This window comes from Taudactylus pleione, unplaced genomic scaffold, assembly GCF_031769625.1.
Source record: "Taudactylus pleione unplaced genomic scaffold, aTauple2 ptg000079l, whole genome shotgun sequence".
Lineage (NCBI taxonomy): Eukaryota > Metazoa > Chordata > Amphibia > Anura > Myobatrachidae > Taudactylus > Taudactylus pleione.
The window spans coordinates 3,622,453-3,634,324 of NW_028284481.1; positions in this window are offsets into that span (position 1 = coordinate 3,622,453).

Consider the following 11,872-nt stretch of genomic DNA (forward strand, 5'->3'; position numbering starts at 1 on the left):
CTGTAGAGCCTGACTCATAGGGGGGCGCCCCTGCGTCCGCTCTTATGGCTGTTGCCGGGATCGCGGCTGCAATAATATGCAAATGCCCGTATCAGCCGTCCCCTGGTGCAGTAGCTGCATATTAATGTGTGAGACGCCCACTTTCAGCGTCTCTGTATGCAGTAACACCACCGGTGATTCTTTAGACGTGACCATTGGCGCATCATCAACACTTGCACCAGGCCACCAGTCCTATGTCTCAGTCTGACCATGGCCTCTGTGGCTGCGGCTCTGCGTCTGAGAGTGCAGCTGCTTTTACTGACACACCCATAACACGCCCATGAGACAAAATTTTTGGGGGTTCACTTCTAGTTACCGCCCAGTAACCGCCCAGGAACTGACACCGTCTGTCCTGATCGCAACAGAACCATTGTGCGGACACGCCAATGTAACGCATGCGCCATGGGGGTTTTCTGAATTTTTGAGCATGTGCAGTTGCAAAAAATTGCTCAACTACATGAACATTGGTGTTGCATGCGCCTTTGAATCAGAGGGCCTGATTCAGAGCCGGACGCTATTTGCGCTCGCTCGGTCAGAAAAAGGGGCCGGCTATTTAAATTGAGCGCTCGCTCTTTGCGGTCTGTTGACACCTCTATGTCTGAGCGAGTGAACGAAACATGCGCTCGCTATTTTGTAAAGACGCCCCCTGGCCGCTTGCATCCTACGTCATCGCCGCTATTTATTAGATTAATCGAGTACATCGAATGGCATCTGAACTGCTCGCAGTGCTTGTGGTAGGATTTTCCTACCGCAATCATGCGAACAGTTCAGGCTAAGAAACAACCATTATTATGCACACCCTTAAAACGCCCGTTTTGACCGTTTGGCACACCTGCGTTCGGATCTCCACTCCCCGTTTTCAAGTACCTTCCCCTGTTACCACCCACAAACGCCTCATCCTGTCACTCAAATTAGCAGGCACTCGCTATTTGGCGAGCGCTTGATTTCCGATCGCACTGACTGGTTGGCGCATGCGCATTATGACCCATATGTATGCACAGTTGTGCGAACATCGCTGGGAGCGAACGAGCGGCCGCTTACGAGCGGCTCTGAATCAGGCCCAGATTCTTCTGCAGCGCCTTACACAGTACATAAATAAGTGAACAAGGAACCAGAGACTTACAGTATAGTACAATGCAGGATAAGGATTATATACATTGCCGCACTAGGGATCATAACACTCAAATAAGCAACAGGATGTAAGCAATCAAGTATTAGGTGCCCAAGTGGGGAGTGAGGAGTAGATGAATGTATCAGTAAGGGGAAGCACAAGAGGATTGAGGGTCCTGCTCATGAAAGCTTACAATCTAATGGGGAGGGGCAGACAAACAGGTGTGACACAGATGGGGTAGGCAGGGAGGAAGGAGCATGTAGCAGCAGGTTAGGATGAGAGCTGGAAGGCTTTGATGAAGTAGAAATAGAGATGATATTGGAGGTCAGAAGAGCTGATGAGTTCACCTAGAGATGACGTATAGAGGGAGAATAGTAGGGGTCCAAGAACAGAACCTTGGGGAATACCTACTGTAAGAGGCTGTGGCGGGGAAGAGGAGTCACGAGAGGAGACAGAGAAGGACCAGTCAGAGAGGTAGGAGGACAGCCAGGAGAGGACAGTGTCATGTAGACCAAGGGAGTGAAGGATTTGCAGAAGTAAAGGGTGGTCCACAGTGTCAAAAACAGCAGAGAGGTCGAGAATAATGAGCATAGAGTAATGGCTCTTGGAATTGGCAGCAGGGAGGTCATTACTGATTTCTTGAGGGCAGTTTCAGTGGAATGGAGAATGGAAAGAATGGAAGCCAGATTGAAATGGGTCAAGGAGGGAGTGGGAGGAAAGAAATGTGGTGAGGTGGTTGTAGACAATATGCTCAAGGAGTTTGGAGAGAAAAGGGAGGAGAGAGATGGGTCGGTAGTTGGAGAAAGTGTTAGGATTAAGGAAAGGTTTTTTAACAATGGAGGAGACAAGGGCATGTTTGAATGCAGAAGGGACTGTGCCAGAAGACAGAGAGAGATTAAGGAGGTGGGCCAGATGGGAACAGGCACAAGTTGAGAGGTAGCGGAGGAGAAGGGAAGGGTTAGGGTCAGGAGGGGCGTGAGAGGGGGGAATGAGGGCCATGATTTTCTCTCCAGTTACAGGGGAGAATAATGTCACAGTTGGTAAGATGGAAGGGGAGGAGTGGTTCAGGAAAGGAGGAGGTGGAGTGCTGGGGGTCTGGTGGGATATGATGTCCTGATGTATGGGGTCAATTTTAGATGTAAAGTAGATGGCAAAGTCAAAGGCAGAGAGCAAGTTGGAGTGGTGGGCAAAGAGGGGAGCTGAAGGTGGCAAAGAGATGCTGGGAGTTTGAAGACTGGGAGGAGATGAGATTCTTGAGATATGGCTATTTAGAGTGGGAAAGGGCAGCATAGTAGTATGAGAGCATAAATGTAAAATGAAGGAAGTCTGCCGTAGAGCGTGATTTTCTCCACTTTCGCTCAGTGGCTCGTGAACACTTTTCAAGGTATCTGGTTGAAATACCAGGGTTGAGGTGTGGATCTGCGAGGGTGAGTAGTGATTGCCGGAGCAACAGAGCCAAGAGCAGAAGTAAGAGAGGCATTGTATAGAGCACAGGTTCTCAAACTCGGTCCTCAAGACCCCAAACAGTGCATGTTTTCCATGTTTCTACACTGAATCAAGTGAAATAATTACCTCCACCTGTGGACCTTTTAAAATGTGTCATTGAGTAAAGATTACACCTGTGCACCTGCTGTGTGACCTGCAAAACGTGAACTGTGTGGGGTCCTGAGGACCGAGTTTGGGAACCACTGGTATAGAGAAGTGGCTTGTTCAGGGCAGGAGAGAGAGTATAGTGGAAAGTGAGTTAAGCTTGGAGAAAAAAGAAACGGTGTCAACAGCCTCGATGTTGTGCTTAGTGATAGGAGCCTTATGGGGTAGAGGAGGGGAAGGAGAGAGGCATAAGTTAAAAGATGGACAGAGAGGGGGAACAGGGTATTTGGAGTAATCAGAAATATCACAACAGTGAGTAAAGACCAGATCAAGCCAGTGCCCACTGACATGGGAAGAAATCCCATCACTGCCCTCAAGAAATCATGGGAAGGTGAGGAGGTCCATTGGGAGAGACCAAATTAAGATGTGAGGGTAAGGAGTTTGGAGGCAGAAGATTCTGTGGGGGCATCAATTGGAATACTAAATTCAACTAGGATAATGGAGGGAAGGTCTGAGGAGAGAAAGTGAGATAAATGTCACAGCAAATGTCAATTACATTATTTGCTCAGTGAAGCAAATGAAAAACACTGGGCCTGATTCAGAGCCGCTCGCTCGTGCTGTGCGTTTGCAAGCGGCCCGATGTGCTGCGTACACGCATGCTTCATCCTGCGCGTGCGCGAACTACACACTGCGATCTCAACCCTCTCGCTCGCCCAGCAAAGGCAGCCCAGGGTAATAAGTGACAAGAGAGGCCGTTTGTGGGTGGTAACAGGGGCTGGACACTAATAACGGGGGTTTGGAGATGCCAACGCAGGCGTGCCTGAGTATTTCGACGTCGTTTTAGAGGCGTGCATAATTAACAGGCAGCATCATAGTACACGTCACTTGCCTTTTTTTTACACTGATTTCCTTGCAATGCTTGCGGTAGGGTAAAGCTACCTCAAGCACTGCGTTCACATCCGATGGTGCTCGATGTACCAATGTTTTAATACACTTCCTGGAGATGACGTGTGCTGGTGGGCGGCTCTGCCTGTGCGATTGGACGTACGCATACACAAAGTGGCCGCTCGCTAAGACATGGTGGGCGTGCTTATGCCTTGGCGAGAGATCGCTTCCCGTGGCGTCGCTTTGACAAATTTGCATACGCACTTAGCGAGCGTATGTAGATAGTGACCGGGTCTGAATCAGGTCCACTATGCTATCAGAGCAGCTCATGTCTGATTGGCTGTTGAGAGTAGATGAAGGTGGCCAGCAGGGGGAGATACAAGTCCTGTCACCATGGCCCCGCCCCCACTGTGCCATTCATTTTGATTCAAGTACCATTAACAACTACATGTTCCACAGGCCATGGATGCTTGGGAACAGGACCGACGACAGGGGGGGATTAAGGGTACACCCGTACCAGGCCTTGAGATCCAGAGGGGCCCCAAGGCTCAGGTGGGTACAAAGTGGGGCAGCAGATGGCAGTCTCAGTGCTCCAGCCGGTGCGCCGTGGCTACCGGTACCCATATCCGCTGCCCAGCTCCCTTGTAATCTGGCCTGGGCAGCGCAGGGCTTTGCTTCCTTGTGGCTCAGACGCAGCCCAGACATGAACTTTCAGTAAGCAACATGGTGACGTGATGTCATACTGTAGGTCACGCCACCATACATCGTCCCTGTCTGTCAGGCACACAGCGGACTGCGGTGGCGAGGGGCTGGGTGCGAAGGAAGGGGCAGGGGGCGGAGGAAGGGGGTAGGGCCTGAGGATGGAGTTTGGGGCTGAGGAAGATTGGGGGCTGGGGAAGGTGAAGAGGGCTAAAGTCTGGGGAAGGTGAAGGGGGCTGAAGGCTGGGGAAGGTGATGGGACTAAGGACTGAGGAAGGTAAAAAGGGTTGTGAGCTAAGGAAGGTGATGGTGGTCTGAGGAAAGTGATGAGGGTCTGAGGCTGAGGAAGGTGATGCGGAGCTTTTGGGCTGAAGATAGTGATGAGAGGATGAATTTGAGGAAGGTGATGAGGGGCTGAGGACTGAGGATGGCTGGCGACAGACACCGCCCCTTCTATCCCTGAGGCATCCACAGCACGGTCATCAAGAAGACCTTGAAAGAGAAATACAGCCTGCATCATCAGTGACAGTGTGGTAAGTCATAGTATATCATTACTTTATGTAAAGGCTGGCATATCTTTCAGTTAACATATCATGCTTCACATATCACACATGCAGGGGAGGTATGTTTCGTTGCGGGGTCTGAGCTGGTGGTGAGAGGGTGGGGCCCCCAGAGACATCAGTGTACCGGGCCCCGAGATTTGTTTCTGGCACTGCTTGGGAATGCTGGTATTTCTAGTTCCACAAGTTCCAGCATGCTCTGGCAACCATAGGCATGCTTGAGCCTTTAGTTATTGCAACTTCAGGATGGTGGATAAAGAATAATATAATTCATTGTTATTCTTTGATTTTTTTGTTTTATTAATGAAAGCTAAATAAAAAGTTTAAATGAATTAATTGAAAATATATATATATATTAGGGATGAGCAGGTTTGGATTTTCGAAAATCCGAACCCCTCGATCTGAGTCGGGAACCCGGAACGAGGCAAAAACGTCATCATCCCACTGTCAGATTCTTGCGGGTTTTGGAATCTATAAAAGGTCCCGTGATTACCGCCATTTTTCATTCTGGCTGTGGAGCGTGCGTGCAAAGGCAGCTGTTTAGCTACTGTTGTGTGATAATAAACTTAGTACACTTATATACATTACATAATGGGCTGGCTGGCTACTGTGAAGAGGGAGTGAGCTGGGAGCTGTTGCTGACGCTGACCATAGGGGCTGGCTGTCTACTGTTGTCCATAGGCATATACATAGGGGCTGGCTGGCTACTGTTGCCTATATAGGGGCTGGCTGTTGTTCTCTCCATAGGGGCTGGCTGGCTGGCTGTAGTGCTGTGTTGTTCAGGGGATGCTCGTACTTCAGAGGTGCTCCCTTTACCTACCACCAGTGTTAAAAAAATATATATATATTTTTTCTGTGTGCATGTTAGCCACACCTGTCATCGGCGTAGATGCGCAGGGGTGCTGTGCTCCTGTCTGTCAAGGGGCTGCTGCCCAAAAATAAAAATAATTTTTACAGGGGGTGCCCTGTGTGGTGTACGCTGCCCTTCATCCAAATAATTTTTACAGGGGTTATTCACTCCATAAAAATAATGGAGGACAAAAATTTGGAGGATAAAATATGGAAAGAGCAAGAACCACTTCCTCCTATTGCTGAAGCTGCTTCCACTAGTCATGCCATAGATGATAAAATGCCATCAACGTCATCTGCCAAGGCCGATTCCCAATGTCATAGTAGAGGGCATGTAAAATCCCAAAAAAACAAAGTTCAGTAAAATGACTAAAAAAAATACATTTAAATTGTCTGAGGAGAAACGCAAACTTGCCAGTATGCCATTTACGACACGGAGTGGCAAGGAACGGCTAAGGTCCTGGCTTATGTTCATGACTAGTGGTTCAGCTTCACATGACGATGGAAGCCCTCCTCCTCCCGCTAGAAAAATCAAAAGAGTTAAGCTGGCAAAAGCACAGCGAAGAACTGTGCTTTCTAAGAAGATATCACAAATCCCCAAGGAGAGTCCAAGTGTGGTGGTGGTTGCGATGCCTGACCTTCCCAGCACTGGACGGGAAGAGGTGGCTCTTTCCACCATTTGCACGCCCCCTGCAAGTGCTGAAAGGAGCACCCACAGTCCACGTGCTGATATGCAAATTGAAGATGTCACTGTTGAAGTACAACAGGATGAGGATACTGGTGTAGCTGGCGCTGAGGAGGAAGTTGGCGAGGAGGATTCTGATGGTGATTTGGTTTGTTTAAATCAGGCTCCGGGGGAGACAGTTGTTGTCCATGGGATGAAAAAGCCCATCACGGTCATGCCTGGGCAGAAGACCAAACATTCCACCTCTTTGGTCTGGCAATATTTCTATCCAAATCCGGACAACAACTGTCTTGCCATATGTACCATTTGTAAAGGTGAAATAAGTAGGGGTAGGGACGTCAACCACCTAGGAACATCCTCCCTTATACGGCACCTGCAGCGCGTTCATAAAAAGTTACTGTCAAGTTCAGAAACTTTGGCTAAGACCGTAAGCAGTCCAGGGACACCTAAATCCCGTTGTCCTGTTGTATCCAAGCGCCTGCAAACCACACCGTCAACTCCCTCCTCGTCAATTTCCTCCTTAGTCAGGATCGGAAGTAGTCCTGCAGGCCATGTCACTGGCATGACTGACTCTCCTATCCGGGATTCCTCTGGAGGATCCTGCATTGCTACGCCTACTGCTGCCGCTGCTGCTGTTGCTGCTGCTGGGAGTCGTTCATCATCCCAGAGAGGAAGTAGGAACACCACTACTTTTACTAAACAATTGACCCTCCAACAGTCCTTAGCGAGGAGGATGAAGTACGACAGCAGTCATCCTGAAGCAAAACGTATAACTGAGGCCTTGACTGCTATGTTGGTGTTAGACGTGCGTCCGGTATCCGCCATTAGTGCAGTGGGATTTAGACAATTGATGGAGGTAGTGTGTCCCCGGTTCCAAATCCTGTCTAGATTCCACCTGCATCCTCAAAGCAGCAGCGACAAGCATGCGTCTGTCTGTTAAAGGGTGGTGTATCCCTCAAAGTGCTCCAAAAAATAAAAAACTATTTTTTTTACGTGTCTGTGACTTGTGTGCGATGTAGCCGCATGTGCATCAACACAGTAGCAGCGCCAAGCGTGCGCCTGTGTCATAAGGGCCGGTTTGGACATTTGGTCCGGACTGAAGGATGTGCCAACAATTTCTGACAAGTCTACTGTCACTGCATATGATACTGTCCTCAAAGCAGCAGCGACAAGCGTGCATCTGTCTGTTAAAGGGTGGTGTAACCCTCAAAGTGCGCTCCACAAACAATAAAAAAATTCTTCTTTTTTTTTTCTGTCTTTGTGAAATGTGTGGATCTGGATCTTTCTTCGTGTTTTGGATCTGGATTGGTTTTGCCAAAACCACCCTTCCGTGTTTTGGGTTCTGGGTTTTGTGTTTTGGATCTGTATTTTTTTGAAAAAAAGCATAAAAACAGCTAAAATCACAGAATTTGTAGGTTTTTCTGCTCCTATGCTATTATTAACCTCAATAACCTTCATTTCCACTAATTTCCAGTCTATTCTGAACACCTCACACCTCACAATAGTGTTTTTATGTCCAAAAGGTTGCACCGAGGTAGCTGGATGACTATGCTAAGCGACACGAGTGGGCGGCACAAACACGTGACCCATCTAGGCGTGATACTGCAGTGGCAGACAGGATGGCAGTTTGAAAAACTAGGCCCCAAACTGTACATAATGCAAAGAAAAAAAAGAGGTGCAAGATGGAATTGTCCTTGGGCCCTCACACCCACCCTTATGTTGTATAAACAGGACATGCACACTTTAACAAACCAATCATTTCAGCGCCAGGGTCTGCCACACAACTGTGGCTGAAATGATTGGTTCGTTTGGGCCCCCACAAAACAAGCTGGCAATTAATCTGTCCCTGCACAAACTGGCTCTACGGAGGCAAGATGTCATCCTCATCCTCCTCATCCACCGATTCCTCACACTCTTCAGTGTGTACATCCTCATCCTCACAAAGTATTAACTCATCCCCACTTGAATCCACCACCACAGGTCCCTCTGTACGTTCTGGAGGCTGGTCTCCCTGGAAGAGCTGATAATTCATTTTGATGAACATCATCTTCTCCACATTCTGTGGAAGCAACCTCCTACGCCTTTCGCTGACAAGGTTCCCGGCTGCACTAAACACTCTTTCGGAGTACACACTGGAGGGGGGGCAACTCAGGTAAAAAAGAGCCAGTTTGTACTGGGGCCTCCAAATTGCCTCTTTTTCCTGCCAGTACAGGTATGGACTGTCTGACATGCCTACTTGGATGCTGTCACCGATGTAATCCTCCACCATTCTGTCAATGGTGACAGTATCATATGCAGTGACAGTAGACATGTCAGAAATTGTTGCCAGGTCCTTCAGTCAGGACCAGATGTCCAAACTTGGTCCTGCCTGCCCTGCATCACCGCCAGCGGGTTGCTTAGGATACCTAAGTTTTTTCCTGGCAGCCCCAGTTGCGGGAGAAAATGAAGGAGCTGTTGACGTGTCACGTTCCGCTTCAGCTGACAGTGTGTTCACCAGCAGGTCTTTGCACCTCTGCAGGCTTGTGTCGGCCGGAAAGTGAGACACCACATAGGCTTTAAACCTAGGATCGAGCACGGTGGCCAAAATGTTGTGGTCTGATTTCAACAGATTGACCACCCTGGAATCCTGGCAAAGCGAATGAAGGGCTTCATCCACAAGTCCCACATGCCGAGCGGAATCGCTCCGTCTTAGCTCCTCCTTCACTTTCTCCAGCTGCTTCTGCAAAAGCCTGATGAGAGGAATGACCTGACTCAAGCTGGCAGTGTCTGAACTGACTTCACGTGTGGCAAGTTCGAAGGGCTGGAGAACCTTGCACAACACAGAAATCATTCTCCACTGCGCTTGAGTCAGGTGCATACCCCCTCCTTTGCCTATGTCATAGGTGGATGTATAGGCTTGTATGGCCTTTTGCTGCTCCTCCATCCTCTGAAGCATATAGAGGGTTGAGTTCCACCGCGTCACAACCTCTTGCTTCAGGTGATGGCGGGGCAGGTTCAAGAGTGTTTGCTGGCGCTCCAGTCTTCGGCACGCAGTCGCTGAATGGCCAAAGTGGGCAGAAATTTTTCGGGCCACCCAAAGCGTCTCCTGCACGCCCCTGTCGCTTTTCAGAAAATTCTGCACCACCAAGTTTATATTGGTGGCGTTGTCAGATATCACAAATCCCCAGGAGAGTCTAAGTGGGGTAAGCCACTGGGCGATGATTTCCCTCAGTTTGTCTAAGAGGTTGTTGGCGGTGTGCCTCTTACTGAAACCGGTGATACACAGCGTAGCCTGCCTTGGAACGAGCTGGTGTTTCTGAGATGCTGCTACTGGTGACGCTGCTGCTGTTGCTGTGTAAGGTGATACATCTACCCAGTGGGCTGTCACAGTCATATAGTCCTTAGTCTGCCATGTTCCACTTCTCCACATGTCCATGGTTAAGTGGACATTGGGTACAACGGCATTTTTCAGGACACTGAGGACACTTTTTCTGATGTTTCTGTACAGTCTCGGTATCGCCTGCCTAGTGAAGTGGAATCTAGACGGGATTTGGAACCGGGGACACACTACCTCCATCAATTGTCTAAATCCCACTGCACTAATGGAGGATACCGGACGCACGTCTAACACCAACATAGCAGTCAAGGCCTCAGTTATACGTTTTCCTTCAGGATGACTGCTGTCGTACTTCATCCTCCTCGCTAAGGACTGTAGGAGGGTCAATTGTTTAGTAAAAGTAGTGGTGTTCCTACTTCCTCTCTGGGATGATGAACGACTCCCAGCAGCAGCAACAGCAGCAGCGGCAGCAGTAGGCGTAGCAATGCAGGATCCTCCGGAGGAATCCCGGATAGGAGAGTCAGTCATGCCAGTGACATGGCCTGCAGGACTACTTCCGATCCTGACTAAGGAGGAAATTGACGAGGAGGGAGTTGACGGTGTTGTTTGCAGGCGCTTGGATACAACAGGACAACGGGATTTAGGTGTCCCTGGACTGCTTACGGTCTTAGCCAAAGTTTCTGAACTTGACAGTAACTTTTTATGAATGCGCTGCAGGTGCCGTATAAGGGAGGATGTTCCTAGGTGGTTGACGTCCCTACCCCTACTTATTTCACCTTTACATATGGTACATATGGCAAGACAGTTGTTGTCCGGATTTGGATAGAAATATTGCCAGACCAAAGAGGTGGAATGTTTGGTCTTCTGCCCAGGCATGACCGTGATGGGCTTTTTCATCCCACGGACAACAACTGTCTCCCCCGAAGCCTGATTTAAACAAACCACATCACCATCAGAATCCTCCTTGCCAACTTCCTCCTCAGCGCCAGCTACACCAGTATCCTCATCCTGTTGTACTTCAACAGTGACATCTTCAATTTGCATATCAGCAAGTGGACTGTGGGTGCTCCTTTCAGCACTTGCAGGGGGCGTGCAAATGGTGGAAAGAGCCACCTCTTCCCGTCCAGTGCTGGGAAGGTCAGGCATCGCAACCACCACCACACTTGGACTCTCCTTGGGAATTTGTGATATCTTCTTAGAAAGCACAGTTCTTCGCTGTGCTTTTGCCAGCTTAACTCTTTTGATTTTTTTAGTGGGAGGAGGGCTTCCATCGTCATGTGAAGCTGAACCACTAGTCATGAACATACTAGGGATCGACCTTAGCCGTTCCTTGCCACTCCGTGTCGTAAATGGCATATTGGCAAGTTTACGTTTCTCTTCAGCTGATTTAAATGTTTTTTTCAAGGTCATTTTCCTGAACTTTGTCATTTGGGATTGTATGTGCCCTCTATTATGACATTGGGCATCGGCCTTGGCAGACGACGTTGATGGCATGTTATCGTCTATGTCATGACTAGTGGCAGCAGCTTCAGCACTAGGAGGAAGTGGTTCTTGATCTTTCTCTATTTTATTTTTATCGGAGAAAGTTTGGTCCTCCATTTATGTTATATCGATTTGATATATACGTGCGGCTAAACTCAGAAAATATTTTTTTATTTTTGCTGGAGAGTAGAGCACTTTGTGGGTTACACCAGCCTTTAAGAAATGAGCCAGCCGGCTCTTTACTTATGGGACACAGGCGCACGCTTGGCGCTGCTCCTTTGTTGATGCACGTGCGGCTACTGCGCACACAATTCACAAACACAGAAAATATATATTTTTTTGGTTTGGAGTGTACTTTGGGGGTTACAGCACCCTTTAATGGTCAAGCCAGCCGGCCCTTTACTTATGACACAGGCGCACGCTTGGCACTACTTTGTTGATGCACGTGCGGCTACTGTGCACACAATTCACAAACACAGAAAATATATATTTTTTTGGTTTGGACTGGAGTGTACTTTGGGGGTTACAGCACCCTTTAACGGTCAAGCCAGCCGGCCCTTTACTTATGACACAGGCGCACGCTTGGCACTACTTTGTTGATGCACGTGCGGCTACTGCGCACACAATTCACAAACACAGAAAATAATTTTTTTTTT